Source organism: Triturus cristatus, chromosome 7 (genome assembly GCF_964204655.1).
Source record: "Triturus cristatus chromosome 7, aTriCri1.1, whole genome shotgun sequence".
Lineage (NCBI taxonomy): Eukaryota > Metazoa > Chordata > Amphibia > Caudata > Salamandridae > Triturus > Triturus cristatus.
This window is the reverse complement of record NC_140590.1, coordinates 920,552,855-920,570,290: the sequence shown is the minus strand read 5'-3', so window position 1 is coordinate 920,570,290 and position 17,436 is coordinate 920,552,855.

Below are 17,436 nucleotides of genomic sequence, written 5' to 3'. Positions count from 1 at the left end.
GTGAGAATCAGGGTCCACTGCCTCAGCTATTCCTCCAAGAACCATTGACTTTACAGGTGGTGGAAAGCATTTCTCATGGTGCAAACAATCATGTGATGGGTGTTGACCCCAAACCAATCCTAAAAAATGCTTCTAGCTGGTAAACCAGCCTGCTCTTGCAGCGCTTCTTGGTGTTCTACTATAGATAATCGTAGGGAACCTTGATGTAAGGGTCTTTCAATGTGGAGGGACCCCAGTGCCAGAGTGCGGTGCCCAAAATTCCACCCAGGACCCATCCTGTTGAAATGAAGCAACTCGCTGAGAAAACCAGCCTTGGCTGGCTCTCAGGTCAGGTCCCCCGCTGTTGAGAGCAGAGGTAGTTTAGCTGTGAAACGGACCTCCATCAAAGACCGTCCTAACACTAGGACTGTGTTTATTTCAAACACGTTAAAGTCCCATGGCCCGCTCTGTGTTTTTTTTGTGGTCAGACCCTGTTTCTTATTCACTCCCCTTGCCTACATTCCAAGATAACTAGCAGTAGATATTCTGTATTTAAACCTTCCCTGCCTTACTCCTAGCAGGCAAAGCCTATTCACGTTTCCGAGGAAAGGTATTTCACACCTCATTAAAGAGTACGAACCGCCATTGGCGATGGCGCAGCTTGGTCAGAATTGGACTAATTCCTTTCTTGGCTTTAAGGCAGAGAAACGCAAGAATTTATAAAAGAAGCCTTGCAGCATATTCACCAATATCTATGGTTACCACTAAATTCCTTGTTGCTAAATACTATCACAGTGCATGTGAGACATATGTAGCTATTTTGCAACCGGACCTAATGAAAATAATGACTTCTATTCACAACAGCTGCCACAGCCAAATGCAACGAAAATTACCTCTCTATCATGTTACTGCAGAAACATAGAAATCTAAGTATTAGGCATGACCGATGTTTGGACATTTGTTACTCAGGCCTTTTGGGCTTCAAGGCACTACTTACATATATACTTAACTCAAATGTCAAATGTAGATTTTTAAACATGTCAAAAACATTTCAATTTGACCTATGTTTGTTAAAGCTTTGCTCATAACAAATCAGGACTGTTGTCTTGATTTTAAGGTGCGTAAATCCAATTGCAGACCCAAGTTGCATTTACCTGCTATGCAACTGATTCACTTCCTACACCACATTACTGTGGCTCTACTTACAAATTTCCTATGCAAGCCGGGCAAATATCTTCTAATGTTTAAGGGTCAAAGCACATGCTCTGGGAACTGTTTAGCGATTTTAAAGCACACAGATTCAAAATATAGGAGCAAAGTAAGCCTCATAAAAGCAAAACATAAATACAGGGAGACCATGCAAAAAGATAGTTTTTCTTGCTGGCAAGGACCTGACCAACATGCCACTAACCTTATGATGGGATAGTGGATTCCCAGTATGTCATTGGGAGGTGAGTAGAATAAGGATAGGCTGGGGAATGGTGTGCTATTCTGGCATTTTTTCATTGTCGGGCTCTGTTTTATGGGTCCTTGGTGAGGTATCCCCCAAACCTTTGCCTATTCCTCTCATGCTTTCTGTGGACTTCCCCCAAACATTTGCCTATTCCTTTCATGTTTTCTGAATTCCTATTTCTTGGCATTAGTACTCTGTGCACTTCACAAGTGATGACAAGTGTTAAAGTGCTAGTGCTTTCTTCCTAAAACATGGTAACATTGGTTTGTACTTAATAGGTATATTTAATTTACTTATATGTCCCTAGTATATGGTTCTACAAGTACTCAGGGCCTGCAAATTAAATGCTACTAGTGGGCCTGCAGCACGCATTGTGCCACCCTCTAAGGTAGCACTTTTCATACCTTCCAATGCAGCCTGTAGTGCAGTTTTAAGCTACCAACTCAATCTGACAAATAAACATTTGTCACCATCTGTGGTCACTCAAAGCCAGTTCTGGGGATGGGTTTTCTTCAACTGAGTTTGGTGCCAGCCGATTACTGGGACAAAGGTTGGGCCTTTCAAGGTATCACCTAACATTTGTATTATGTTTAAAAAATTGGGGTTAAGCCCTAAATTCGTTTTTCACCACTATAAGGCCTGTCTTTTCTATTGGATAATGTTAAATTATTACATTTAGTAAGTGCTAACTTTTGACTGAAACTAGGAAGAAATGTTGCATTTGCTGCTTTTAGAAAGTTGCCATTTTCTTGCCCTAACCCTATGTGCCCCTGCTGCCAGTGTCCTTGGTCACATGACTGAGAATGGCTCAGCTGTTGGACTTTGCGTATTCCTCCCAGACAGTAAGTCAAAGGGGACTAGGAGTTGGCAGAATGGACCATCCTGCTTGGATGAGTGGCGTAGAGCTGTCCCCTGCCCCACTTACACTTCAAAGGCTGCCTCCTTAGTGGAAAAACTACCAAGAAAAATAAAGCTCTAAATGTAAGTCAATGGCCACAGTGTATCGGGACCAAGGTGCAATTTCAGCTGACTGAAATGAAGTCTGGATCAGATACACCAAGTGGATTGGTCCCAGTCTAAGATCGGAAGCCGCCAAAAGGTTGAAAACGTTTTTTAGTTCCACTTCACAAAGAGATTTTGTCACATTCATAAATAAAAGCTTTGAAATGTCTTCAAAGTCTCAACACAGAAAGGGGATTTGTCACTTTTTGAGAAGAAAAAATCCTCCCTGAGGGTGTCGCTGCTGAAACTGCAGCCACTACCATGGAACAAAGGCCTGATACCTGAAGCAGGTTGATCCGGCTGGTGCTCTGGAACTTTGCTGATTTGTCGCTAAAATGTTTCCAAGTCTTTAAGAAGAATGGTACTAAGTACCATTTTGTAGGAGTAGGAACCTTTGGGCAAGATGAAGCTGAAAATTGATCTGATGCTGTACAACTGCTGATTGGATACTTTTTCTGGCAGGTCCAACTGAAGCTCTGAGCTCTGGAGGCAAAGTATTCATACGTTTCCAAAATGTCTTCTAGTGTCCAAATGACGTCAGGAGCACATTTATTAGGCCCCCAGGACCTCAGGTTTTGACTCTTAGAGGCTCTCTGGGTGTAAGGCAGTGCAACAGCAAAGTCCAGGTCAGGTGCAGTTGCCACTGGTCACTTGGCCACTTCAGGAGAAAAGCCTCTTGCAGCTGTTCTGTCCCTGTAACCACATAGGAGGTCAGCAGATTGAACCTTGGAGTCCACTTCTTTGTTCTGGGTACAGGAGGGAGAAGGTCCAGTCATTAAGAGCTTCTCTCAGGTCACAGATAGCAGATCTGGCCTCTTCTGATCTTCAGCAGGTCAATCAATCAATCAATCACTGCATTTGTAAAGCGCGCTACATACCCGAGAGGGTCTCAAGGCGCTGGGGAGGGTGGGGTGCTACTGGTCGAAGAGCCAGGTCTTGAGGAGTCTTCTGAAGGCCAGCAGGTCCTGGGTCTGTCGTAGGATGGTGGGGAGAGTGTTCCAGGTCTTGTCAGCGAGGTAGGAGAAGGATCTGCCGCCGGCGGTGGTTTTTCGGATGCAAGGGACTGTGGCGAGGGCGAGGTTGGCTGAGCGGAGGCTTCGGGTGGGGGTGTGGAAGCTGAGTCGGTTGTTGAGGTAGGTGGGTCCGGTGTTGTGCAGTGCTTTGTGTGCGTGGATCAGGAGCTTGAAGGTGATCCTTTTGTTGACGGGGAGCCAGTGCAGGCCTCTCAGGTGGAGTGTGCTGTGGCTGCGGCGGGGGACGTCGAGGATGAGTAGGGCCGAGGCGTTCTGGATGCGTTGGAGCCGTCTCAGGAGCTTGTTTGTAGTTCCTGAGTAGAGGGCGTTCCCGTAGTCGAGTCTGTTGATGATGAGGGCCTGGGTAACGGTTTTTCTCGTGTCGAGGGGGATCCATTTGAAGATCCTGCGGAGCATACGGAGGGTGTTGAAGCAGGACGCGGAGACGGCGTTGACTTGCCTGGTCATGGAGAGAGTGGAGTCGAGGATGACCCCCAGGTTGCGTGCGTGGTCCGTGGGTTCCAGCGCTGTGCCTAGGGATGTTGGCCACCAAGAGTCGTCCCAGGCCGATGGGGTGGGTCCGAGAATGAGGACCTCTGTACGTTGAGGTGACTCCTTGGCATTCCCTAATCAACAGAGTAAAATTTCACAGGGACAACCCTACTCACTTTTTCAACAGTTCGTGTTTTTCCTACTGCACATTATTCCACAGTGCCCCTTAATCTCAAAATCCAAGATTGGGAAACCCCTCTAACCTTTTCTAGATCCTGCGTGCCCACCTGGAGGTGTGACCAGAGTAATGAGCTGTCCCCCATCTGTGGTCAATCAAACCAAGATCTAGGGGTAGGTTTCCTTCCACTGGGTTTGGTGGCAGCCTGCATATTTGGACAAAGGTTAGGTCTTTCCAGGTATCACCTAACATTTGCTTGTGACAAGGTAGGCCCCTTTGAAATTAATGAAGTTCCTGTGTCCATCGTAACTGATATTCCTGCAAGGGGAAGAAAACACCTCACCACACCCAGGCCAGTGTCTTGTGTTCTGGGAGTAGTTTTAACACCTCTTTTGCACTTCATTCAGGCCAAGTACAGGCTGTGCAGTGGCTTGAGAACTAATACAAATTAGGATTCAGCAGCCACAGGCAGGGTAAAGGTAACTTCCCAAAAGTTACATTTCCAAAATATTTAATAAAACAATCCAACTTCACCATTAGATTGAGAACATCATTAATTGGAGCCTATAGCTGGTACAGGTCAGAAGTTATAGATTAAAGTATATAGTGTACACTTTTCGACTATTCCTGTGTGCCATTCACATCCTCAGACAATGTTGTTTTGGGCCTTGCCACTGGTGGAACATACCATTTCTAATGTTACACATGTTTCACTCTGGAATAATATTCACACTACCTTGCAGGCAGCAAGGTGTGCTTAGGGATCATTTATTCAAAGATTAAAGTTAGGTTTTCCTACCTGTCAAAAGGACAATATTGCTAGGGCTATGCAACAAGGTTCATGTTGCTGCTGTCAGGCTACACAGGGTAAACCTAAAGTTACGTTTCACTGCCACTCTAATGGATGGCACAATAGGTACTGCAGTCCACATGTGGGATTTAACTTTGTGTATTTACACAATATATACTATGGCCTTATACGAATGCTTATTGCACCAATCAGGTTTAAACCAATGTTGATATATTTAAAGGGAAAGCACAGGCACTTTACTCTTGTGTAGTCGGGGAAAGTGTACAAGGGTCTAATGCCGGCAAACAATTTGGGCAGAAAATTGGAGGGAAAACTCACAAAAGGTATGTGTTCATGTAATACTCTATTTATTCTCATTTCAGCTATCATGATTCATGGCCATGCCACATGCTCAACCATGGTAATAAATACCACATTACACTCAGCACTTCTGTAGATAGGTAAATAGATAGTTAGATAGATAGGTAGATAGACGGACGGACGGACGGACGGACGGACGGACTGATAGGTAGATGGATAGATAGTTTGACCTTGCTAAGAAGATTGTACTGTTATATAATTCTGCATGAAATATGGAACACAGCAAAGTTTTGGTATCTAAGTGTTCTGTAGATCTGTCCAGGGGAGAAACAAGACTAACTTTATTTTCAAATGCATTTCAAACCTGTATTTACTACATAATCTTGCGTTCCAAAAAACAGAAAATGAGCGTGCCAAACTTTCATAAAGGAAAATAAATGTACATAGTATGACTGGTATGTTTATGGGGAAGGCGAGTGCAGCTGCAAGGGGATTTGTAATTGAGAATTCACACGTGTCTATTCATCACAAAAACCGTTTTATTTTATATTTCCTCCCAACTTCTGGGTGAACTGGGGCAGTCATAAATCCATTACTGTACGAGTGCCAGATACAGGCACTCTTATCTCTGTATATTTGCAGAGAGCTTTGCAATATCCTGCCCTTTCTATTAAAGATGTACTATCAAAACATACCTCTCACAAACATAGGGAAATTTGGAGCACTTGAGTGATATCGAACATGGTTTGATCCAAAAACTAAATGCAAAAAATCTATGCGGAGCTACTAAATCTTATCCATCAAACATAGGGTGCCAAGTGCAAAGTTCACACTTACCAGCAGATGTTGGGGCATAGGAAACAGTTGCAACTGTTTAAGAGCTTTCCAGAGCAAGGGCCATATAACATAATGTGAGCACTGGCGGAGGCCACAGTTTAGGGCAGACTGGTGTATTAAGTGGTTGGACACCTGGAGCAACACTGTTTTACCACCTTAGAAAGCGCCTGTCACAAGACCGTTCAAGGCATGTGCTGCCTTTAGCTGGAAATATAACGTTTGTTGACATATCTAAAGTAGACAACTAAACATAAGTCAGTAACATACACAAAGCAACATGACACCATGATTAAAATATAACATGGCAAATAACAACATAACAACAGAACACTCAAAACACTGCAACACAGAAAAGCCAGAACCAAAAAACATCAGAATGCAATGATGTGCTACAAATAGACAGCAGCACAAAAAACAATAGAACACCTCATCACTACAGCAAATTGCCATACAGCGAATGCGCAGCTGGGTACTTGTCACTCCCTACCACCTACAGAATCCTGTTTTCATAATACGGTGGTAAAAGATGTTTAGTGCAAGCATTACCTTACCTACACCAGTCAAAACATCAGGGCCGACATTAGGGCGGTGCGACCGGTGCCACCGCACCAGGTGCTGGCTTCCTGGGGGAGCCGTGTTTGGAAAGTTTATTATGCTTTTGAAGCACCTGCTGCAGCGTTTCTTTCCTCCGGCAATTACCAGGCCTCACATAAATGTCAAGATAACTTGTGTGATTAATTATCTTCCTGCAGAAAGATCAGCATTTTGTATAGTTGAGGTTTTGACTTTTAGGTGAAGTTAGTGCAGCGGGTTAATATGCCTGCTGCGAAGAACGCGTACCAAGTAGATTACAGAGTGCATATGATGTAAACAGATCAGCAGGTTACTGCTTTCAAAAGAGACATCCTTTTGTTACTTGCAATTTATAACTTAAAGTCCTAATATAGGATAGTGAGCTATTAACTTTCATCCTAGAACTGCACACACACTACAAAGTATACATTATTAAAGCATTGATGAATGTTGCAAAAAGGGTTAATTTGGCTACAAATCGATTCTTATTTTTAAAGAAAACTCCCAACTATGCTGTTTCTTTTTCGACTCTGAGTTTGTGCTTCTCCACATCAAGCACTCTTAAACTATTCTGCCTACCAGTATGGATGACATATGACTCCTACACTTTTAGTCCTATGGCTTATGTAACATTTCCTATACACGGATTTACACAGTATGATTGATTGTCTCTGTGTAATGTGTGTGTGATGCAAAGTGCAAGACACCCTACACTGGTATGAGTGGTGCTGTATAACTAATTCAATGCATCTGAGAGGGTGTGGTTATGGAGACTTGGTCACTGTTAAAGGGTGCTAGTGAGAGAATCCGTGGTGGAGGTGGTCATTGGGGGGGGCGACAAAAAGAACTTTGTCGCACAGGGCGCCACCAGCACTAAAGCCGGCCCTGCAAAACATTTTGATCCATCCACAGAGAGTGCCACAGTTATGGGCTGACTGGTATCTTAAATAGCAGTGCTATTTAAGCACCTTAAGCAGTGGTAAGCGTTGCTTGTTATCGGAACTTTCAAGGCATTTGCTGCTTTTGGCTAGAAATGTAGTAAACAACAGAACATAATAACACAAAAAGTAACATAACAACACAACTAAAACTTAAGAGGGCAATCAGAACCAAAATGCCAAAACACAATGCAACACAACAACTGCAGTACAAAACAACACAATCAAATTGCAATGATGCAGCACATAATCCAGTCACGGACTGGCATTACTGGGCCTTTTCCTGGTGGGCTGGCAGGGTGAGAGCAGGTTTCACTGCTGTGGGGCCAGATATGTTGCTGGGGATGGGCTGGCTGCATTTCCTATCTGGAGGGCTTCAGCTCTTTAAAAACAAGCAATGCAAAGCGAATTGATTTTGGGACATAAAGTGTGCTTCAAAACCATATGTTTGGCATTTAGGTGGTTTATGTCTCCTGCTTGTTCGCAATGAGCAGCTCTGGCCTTCAGGGCTTTGGAGGGTAGGGGGAAGGTGGGCTGGTGAAGAGCCTACTGTTGCCTGACTTAGAGAGTCCAGTACATATATGACAAAAAAGCGTTAAAATTCAGAACAGTTTCTGTATTATGTGATCTTTGAAATTCATTTCCGTTTAGTATAATAAATCATACCATTGCATCGAGTGGAAATTGTTTGGAGTGCATACCCAGAGACAATGTATTTCAGGGTGCTCTCATGTGATGATGAAGTCAAAGGAGGCACTGTGAAAGAAAATAACTGCCTAGGAGCAGACAATGTAGCTAAGTGAAACCTGGAGTTAAAGCAGTGTTTCCTGGTTTCACATTTTGCAATTTAGCCTCCAGATGGATATTCTCTCTCTCATTTTAGATCAAATGCTTTGTGTTAATACATCCAGGATATATGTGTTTCCTAAGGAATGGCAGAAGTAGTGTTAGTGAAGGGTGATGTTTTAATGCAAAAGCTAAAATGACAACCAGAGCACCCACTCTTGATCAGTGCATTGAAGTCATTTACTCCATTTTGCTAAAAGTCTTCATTTATTATCACTCATTCATGAAATAACTCATCCATCCACTTGACTTCGGCCCACTGTTCATTCATTGAGTCATGCAGCCCTGTCTCCAATTTCCATCTAGCCCATTCCATGATCGAACATGATTCTATAATAAAAAATGTGTTGTAAAATACACAATATATACAATTTTCAGAACTTTCTTGGTGACAGATCTCTCTATTTCCCTCATATTGAATCACGGTCAATCACTTCGCTCACTCACCACCTGCAGAATGGTGTGCTGGTCTACTAAATTTGTAGGGCTCCTTTTGTGTCTCAGTCCAGCTCTGACAAAAAACAACAGGAGATATTACTACCACAACAAAATCCCACAAAATAAAGATAAAGGATCTTGTCATAAATCACCACCTCCAGAATCATGTTTTAATAATATAGTAGTAAAAGGTGTTTTGAGCCAGAATTACTGCCTTAACTTACCATCAAGTACATGAATTACTGCCAGTCAAAACTGTTTGTGGTCAGCCCAAGAAGATTTATCATATTAGCGTGTTTCCAGAAACGGCAATTTGTTATGTTCATATGAGGTTCACTTTTACTCTTACGGAACACAGGAACTCATTTGTATTCTTTTCTTACTAGATGTAGGACAGCTTACCTGCCATTGGGCTAGCTTAATTCACCTGTCTCTTCATGCTTGAATTAGTCCAGTCCAGTTTTCTTCTTAAATGGATGTTTTCTCTTGGGGATATTAGTCCATATAGTCAAATTAAATGCCTCCTATGATGCATTTTATAAGCACCCCTACCATATTCTCCCCTTTCTCCTCTAGGTGAGGAAGCACATAGTTTATCTATACCTGAGCGAATGGCAACAAAATAGGCAACATTTGCATGAGTCCCTCAGGTCTCGCTGAATAATCGTAAAATGAAAGTTCGCAAATAGGTTTTTTTTTGGTGAAGTTACCTATCTACTTGTCGTACTTTAAATGACTCTCTCAGTAAACAAATTTATATTAAGAAAAATCTAGTTATTTGGAATGATTTAAAAAAAAGTGAATTCGAATATGATTTTGGGCAACAAACTCAGTGACCAGAGCTTATTTTGAGCCAGTTTGTGCAACAAGAGAAAAAGAAAGAAGGTGGAAGAGAAAGACTGAAAGACTGAAAAACAGTAATAAAGAAAGCAGTCATGAAAAATAACCAGAAAGAGTGAGATAAAGGGACAAGGAGTGTGTGATGGTGGATGAAAGAGCATGAGGTGGAATTAAGACTACACAGCCTTGGTATTCAGCACCCTTGACATTCAATATACTTCTGAGAAAATCACTGAAAAAAACACGGGTTTCAGGGACGTTATAGTTAGTTGGACATTTCATTCATTCAAAACCAGAGAAATTCGGCCGTTATAGTTAGTTGAGCTAACTATAACTCACACCACCACAATGCACTGCTGATGACGTCACATATTACATGACTCATGACATGGTCAGTGACATAACTGATGACATCTCAAATGACATCACTGATGACATCATCCAGGTGATCCTCTTATGCACCTCCTCTCACCCTAATATAACCTTTGATACACCCACTCTAAAATACAGACTACTATTCTAGAAAACATAGGCGCACCAATACCAGTTAGTACATGCCCACTCACTGATTCCTAGGTCTACACCCACATCCACTCACTCACACATACAGTCACTCATACATGCAGTCACTTATCAATACAGCCACTATCATTTGCACTCATACGAGTAAAATGTTCAACTAACTATAACGTCCTTGAAACCTGTGTTATTTTCAGTGAATTTCCAAGGTTTCTTAAATGCAAATTTCTAACTATACCGTCCCTGAAACCTAAAACGTTTTCAGTTAATTTCTATGGTTTTTTAAATGCTAATTTCTAACTATAACGTCCCTGAAACCTATGTTTTTTTCAGTTTATTTCTTAGGGTTTTAAATGCTAATTTCTAACTATAACGTAGTAGTCGCTTTCGCAGAGTGGTTTCAGAAAGGGGCTTGGGCCTCTGACCAGCGCTCAGGAATTCCACAGCGTAGGACTTACAGGAGGTACTAGGAGGGCTACTAGGCCGTAGAGTCCCTCAGGAGTAGAGTGGACTTCATCTCCCAACCAGTACTGTGCAGGAGGTGCGTTTGCAGAGTGGTGGTGAAAGGTGAGCATGGCCTCCGAATACTGGAGGTATCAGGTAGGCTAGTTGGCCCCTAAGGACCCCCAACAGCAAACGGGACTTTAATCCTCATCCAAGACTGCACCAGTGAGTGTGTTTGCAGAGTGGTGGGGAAAGGGGGCATAACCTGCTATGAGAACTTATTATTTCCACTGTTTGGGACTTACTGGAGGTAACAGGAGGGGTAATTGGCCCCCCAGGTCAACCTTGGGGGGCAACTACCCCTCCTATGACCACCAGTAAGACCCACACAGCAGAATTGCTAAGTTCTCATAGCAGGTTACGCCCCCTTTCCCCACCACTCTGCAAACACACTCCCTGGTGCAGTCTTGGATGAGAATTAAAGTCCCCTTTGCTGTTGGGGGTCCTTAGGGGCCAAATTGCCTACCTTATACCTCCAGTATGCCCTAGATAGTTGGATTGCTGACAGGTGGACACAGGCCACGACCCCTTTCTCCACCACTCTGCAAACACACCTCCTGGCGTGCTCTTGGTTGGGGGAGTAAGTCCCTTTACCTCCTGAGGGTCCCTGGGGGCCAACTAGCCCTCCTGTTACCTCCAGTAAGCCCCACACAGCTGGATTGCTGAGAGTGGTCCAAGGCCACGTCCTCTTTTTGGACCACTGTGCAAACCCGCCTCCTGACGCACTGCTGCTCTGGGGATGAAGTCCACTTTAGTCCTGAGGTCCTCTGGGCACAATAGGACCTCTTCGCCCCATCAGCAATGCACCAAGAGGAACGTTTGCAGAGTGATTTAAAAAGGGGCGTGGCCTCTGACCAGCTCTCAGCAATCCCACTGTGTAGGGCTTACTGGAGGTACATGGTGTGCTAGTTGCCCCCCCAGGAACCCTCAGGATTTAAGAGGACTTAATCCCCCAACTTAGAACGCACCAGGAGGCACGTTTGCAGAGTGGTGCAGGGAGGGGGCGGGGCCTCTGGCGAGATGCCGGCTTTTCTTTGTTGTTTTCTTTTTGTTACAAGGGGGACTGTGTGGCCCCCTTCTCTTAATATTTTGTGGGCCCTGGGGACCCCATCCCCCAGGGCCTGATCCATTGTTTAAAAAATAAATTGGGGAGGGGGCGGGAAGGCGGCGCACGGCCCCCCTCCCAAGGCCTATTTCGGGCCCTGGAACCCCATTCTTTGGGGCATGGCCTCGTTTTTTAAAAATTATTTTTTATTAATATGGGACGGGGCTGCGTGGCCCCCCTTCCCTGGGCCACTTCTGGCCCTGGGGACCCCATCCCCAGCCCGCCTTTATTTTTTAACATTTATAGACCCCCGTATTTCAATAAAGTGAGCCCTGGGCAAGTCGTGGTCCCCGGGGCAGTGTGGGGTGGCAGAAGCCCCCCCACACTTTGTTAATAATTGAAGGAGGTTGGGGTGCCCATGGCAGTGGGGGGCAGGAGCCCCCCACATATTTTATTATAAGCCCCGGGAAAGTGGCAGTCCCCAGGACCACAGGGGGGCCACGTGCCTATGCTACAAAAATCAGTATTGCCCCGGGACCTGGCCCACCTGGGGGTGTAAAAAAAATGTCCCTGAATTTTCTTGCCCTAGTGGTCTCTGTGGGACCCCCTGGCCAGGCCTAGGGGATCAGGGTGTTTTTACCCTGCCCCCTTTTCTTTTTTTTTAATGTTTCTCTCACCTTTTTCCTTCTCCCTCGGTACCGAGTCACAAGATGGCTGCCAGCGCTTCCTGGTTTGAAGTGTTAGCAGCCAATCAGAGGCAATCTCGTGCTCTGGAGGACTCAGCCAATCAGATCTCACAATTCTCAAATATTGATATCTGTAAATCTTAAAATATCTCAAAAACTACTGAACGGATTTACACCATTTAAAGAAAAGCATGCTTTCTGGACCAATAGCAATCTCTGTGCCAAATTTCGCTCAGCAGTTTAGGCTGCAGCCGTGTCCAAATTTTCCTATGGAAATTAACATGGAGAAAACACGTTTTGGGACCCCTGTTTTTTCTCGGCCCCCGCGTGACGAACCACCCCAGAACTTTCAAGACAGGAGTGGACAATTAGTTTTCAAAATGTTGTGAAGATTCGTCAAACGGCGCCAAAGTTATTGGCAAATCAAAAAACGCTTTTCCTGTGGAATCAAGGTTCCAACTATAACTACCTACTGGCTGCCACCAGGCTATATATATGTATATATATATATATATATATATATATATATATATATATATATATATATATATATATATATATATATATATATATATATATATATGTATATATCAACAAGAAAAGTCATGGGTCTCTCTGCTGCTTAGCGGCGGCGGGCTCGAGTGAGGTCGCGACCCTCTCAGTATTCCACTTGATTCTTAATCCTTCAGTAAACAATCAACTCGAGCCCAAATCCATACAATGTGTAGTTTATTCAAACATGGAACAAGCACAACACCCGACGCGTTTCGGTGCAGCCGAACCTTGGTCATGGGTCAAGGAACTGTTTGTCTAATCTGAATACATATAGTGCACAATTCATGAACATAAATGTAGGACTACTTATCCCTAATTTCAACATGGCATGCATTTTGTAATGGTCTTTCAGATAGTTGAAACATACAATTTCACATGTATATAAAAAGAAACTGATCAATGTAATTATAGAATACATTAACTGAAAAAATATATAATGTATGTAATACACAGTGTTTCCGACAGATTGAAAATAAATGGCAACTTTCAAACCGCCAAATTATTAAACAAAGCCGCAGTGGGCTGATACCAACAAGTATAAAATACACAATATGTCAAAAATGACGAATTTTAAACCGCAATGATGTTAAATAAAGCCCTGTGGGCTAATGACAGGGATAACAGCAATCACGTGCAATTCTGCCCAAGTGGGCCAAGTTAAAAATTGAACTTCAATTTAATTCCTGATTGTAGCACAATATAACCTCTGTCATAGTTCAAGTGTTGATATATATATATGTATATTCGCTCAGTTAATATTTAATATCACAAAGAGAATTTTCAACTGGTTCTGCTGCCATATCTTCGACCTGAACAGCTGATAATTCTGTCTCCTACAAAAAATTAAAATAGTGCCATCAATACATATAATGTGAATTATAAACACAAACATGGCTTATGACGTATCAATGCTAAATATATACAATGGAACAGACCTGATATAGTATTCTGATCAAACCTATTAACCCAAATGAAATGACCCCACATCTCCTCATTCTTATTTAATCATTTTGGATGTACTGTGTCATATTTGATGATTAGTTTAGATTCCAGACATCTAAGTTCTTTCACTCTATTCCTTCCTCTTTCCGATTTAAGAATTCTGTCTAACGCACAGAAACGTAAGAGACTTATGTTTTTGTTATGAATATCTTTAAAATGTCTGGCGACTGGATATTGTCTATCCTCATTCGCAATTGCCCTTGTGTGTTCTAACACACGCTGTTCAACTGGATGGATGGTACTTCCTATGTATACTGGCGAACAAGGGCAACTCAGTGCATAAACACAATAATCAGATTTACATGTGAGTTGTTTCGTTATGGTAAATGGTTTTTGATCCTTGGACAATGCACTTAGAGCTGTTCTTACAAGCTTTGCATGAATTACATGGAAAAAAAGCCTTGTACTGGATTCGAAACTTTGTCATCAGGTAACACATTGCTACACAATATATCTGTGACTGCATTACATTTTCTGTAAGTAATCTTTGGTTGACAACCCACAAATTTACTCAATGTTGGATCAGTATTTAAAACATGCCAGTACTTTTTGAGACAATTTCTCATCTCCCATGACTGATTATTATATGAGGTTATAAACCTTAGGGGTTCCTCATTGGAGAAAACACATTTTGGGACCCCTGTTTTTTCTTGGCCCCCGCTTGACGAATCACCCCAGAACTTTGAAGACAGGAGCTGACCTGAGTGGAAAATTAGATTTGAAAATGTTGTGAAGATTCGTCAAACGACGCCAAAGTTATTGACAAATCAAAAACCGCTTTTCATATGGAAACAAGGTTCCAACTATAACTACCTACTGGCTGCCACCAGGCTATATATATATATAGTCACTTAAAAAACCATAGGTTTCAGGCACGTTACAGTTAGGAATTAGCATTTAAAAAACTGTGATGTCATCAGTGATGTCATTTGAGATGTCATGAGTGATGTCATCAATCAATCAATCAATCATGCGATTTGTATAGCGCACTACTCACCCGGAAGGGTCTCAAGGCGCTAGGGGGAGGGGGGTCTGCTACTGCTCGAACAGCCAGGTCTTGAGCTGTTTCCTGAAGGCGAGGTGATCCTGGGTCAGCCGAAGGTGGATGGGCAGGGAGTTCCATGTCTTGGCCGCCATGTAGGAGAAGGATCTGCCTCCGGCGGTGGCTCTCTGGATGCGAGGTACGGCGGCAAGGGCGAGGCTCGTGGAGCGTAGCTGGCGGGTGGGCGTGTAGAAGGTCAGGCGGTCGTTGAGGTACTTGGGGCCCAGGTCGTGGAGAGACTTGTGTGCGTGGGTGAGGATCCTGAACATGATCCTCTTGTTGACGGGGAGCCAGTGCAGGTCTCTCAGGTGGCTGGAGATGTGGCTGCGTCGGGGGATGTCCAGGATGAGTTGGGCGGAGGCGTTCTGGATGCGTTGGAGTTTTTTCTGAAGCTTGGCTGTGGTTCCGGCATAGAGGGTGTTTCCGTAGTCCAGTCGGCTGGTGACGAGGGCCTGGGTGACCGTCTTCCTAGTTTCGGTCGGGATCCATCGGAAGATCTTGCGGAGCATGCGAAGGGTGTGAAAGCATGATGAGGAGACGGCGTTGACTTGTCTGGTCATCGAGAGGGAGGAGTCCATGATGAAGCCCAGGTTGCGTGCGTGGTCCGTTGGCTTGGGAGCGGTGCCCAGGGCTGGGGGCCACCAGGAGTCGTCCCATGCGGAGGGTGATGGTCCCAGGATGAGGACTTCCATCTTGTCTGTGTTCAGTTTCAGGCGGCTGATGTTCATCCACTCGGCGACGTCTTTCATCCCTTCGTGTAGGCTGGCCCTGGCGGTGTCGGGGTCTCTGGTGAGGGAGAGGATCAGCTGGGTGTCGTCGGCGTAGGAGATGATGTTGAGATTGTGTTGGAGTGCGATGGCAGTGAGGGGTCTCATGTAGACGTTGAAGAGGGTGGGGCTTAGTAATGATCCTTGCGGGACGCCGCAGATGACTTCGGTGGCCTCGGAGCAAATCGGGGGGAGGCGGACTCTCTATGATCTGCCGGCGAGGTATGAGATGATCCATTCCAGTGCCTTCCCTTGGATGCCGGTGTTGCTGAGGCGTTGGACTAGGGTGCGGTGGCAGACAGTGTTGAATGCTGCAGAGAGGTCCAGGAGGATGAGTGCTGCTGTTTCTCCGTTGTCAAGCAGGGCTCGGATGTCGTCAGTGGCTGCGATGAGGGCAGTCTCAGTGCTGTGGTTGGCTCTGAAGCCGGACTGCGATGGGTCGAGGGATCCGTTCGTCACGAGGAAGGTGGCCAGCTGCTTGTTGACGATCTTCTCGATGACTTTGGCAGGAAAAGGAAGGAGCAAGATGGGGCGGAAGTTTTTGAGGTCGGTGGGGTCCGCTGTTGGTTTCTTCAGTAGGGCGCTGAGCTCGGCATGTTTCCAGCTCTCCGGGAAGGTAGCGGTGTTGAAGGAGGTGTTGATGATGTCTCGGAGTTGGGGTGCGATGGTGGAGTCGGCCTTGTTGAAGACGTGGTGGGGGCAGGGGTCGGTTGGAAATCCGGAGTGGATGGTGTTCATCGTGCGGGCGCTGTCTTCGGTGGTCACCGTGGTCCAGGTCCAGAGGGCGGCGGTGGGGTGCGTTGGTTCGACGGTAGGGTGCGTGGATGGTTCGCCAAAACTGTTGTGAATGTTGGCAATCTTGCGGTGGAAGTACGAAGCGAGGGAGTCGCAGAGGTCTTGTGAAGGAGTGATGTCGTTGTTGCCGGTGCTGGGGTTGGAGAACTCCTTTACGATATTGAAGAGTTCCTTGCTGTCATGGGCGTTGTTGTCCAGTCGTTCCTTCAGAGATTTCTTCTTGGTGGTGCGGATGAGCTGGTGATGCTTGCGGGTGGCGTGTTTGATGGCGGTCATGTTGTCGGCAGTCTTGTCGAGGAGCCAGGCTTTCTCGAGGGTGCGGCAGGCCTTCTTGGAGTCCTTGAGTTCGTCGGTGAACCAGGGGGCCTTCTTGCTTCTGGGTCTGGTGGGGGGGTTCTTCAGTGGGGCGAGGTCGTCGGCACAGGCAGTCAGCCACTGCGCGAAGTTGCGGGCTGCTACGTTGGGGTCCGTTGTGCTGGCAGGTGGGTTCTGGCTGAGGGAGGTGGTAAGCTGGTCGGCGGTGATCTTGCTCCACTTTCTGTGAGGAACCTGTTTCGGGTGGTGGTGGGTTGTATTCTTTCTGAAGCTGAAGTGGACGCAGCTGTGGTCGGTCCAGTGGAGTCCGGTGGAGTGGCTGAAGGTGATGTGCTTGCTGGATGAGAAGACGGGATCAAGCGTGTGGCCGGCGTAGTGGGTGGGGGTGTTGACCAGTTGCTTGAGTCCGAGGTTGGCGAGGTTGTCCAGCAGGGCGGCGGTGTTGCGGTCCTTGTTGTTCTCCAGGTGGAAGTTGAGGTCCCCGAGGAGGATGTAGTCGGTGGAGG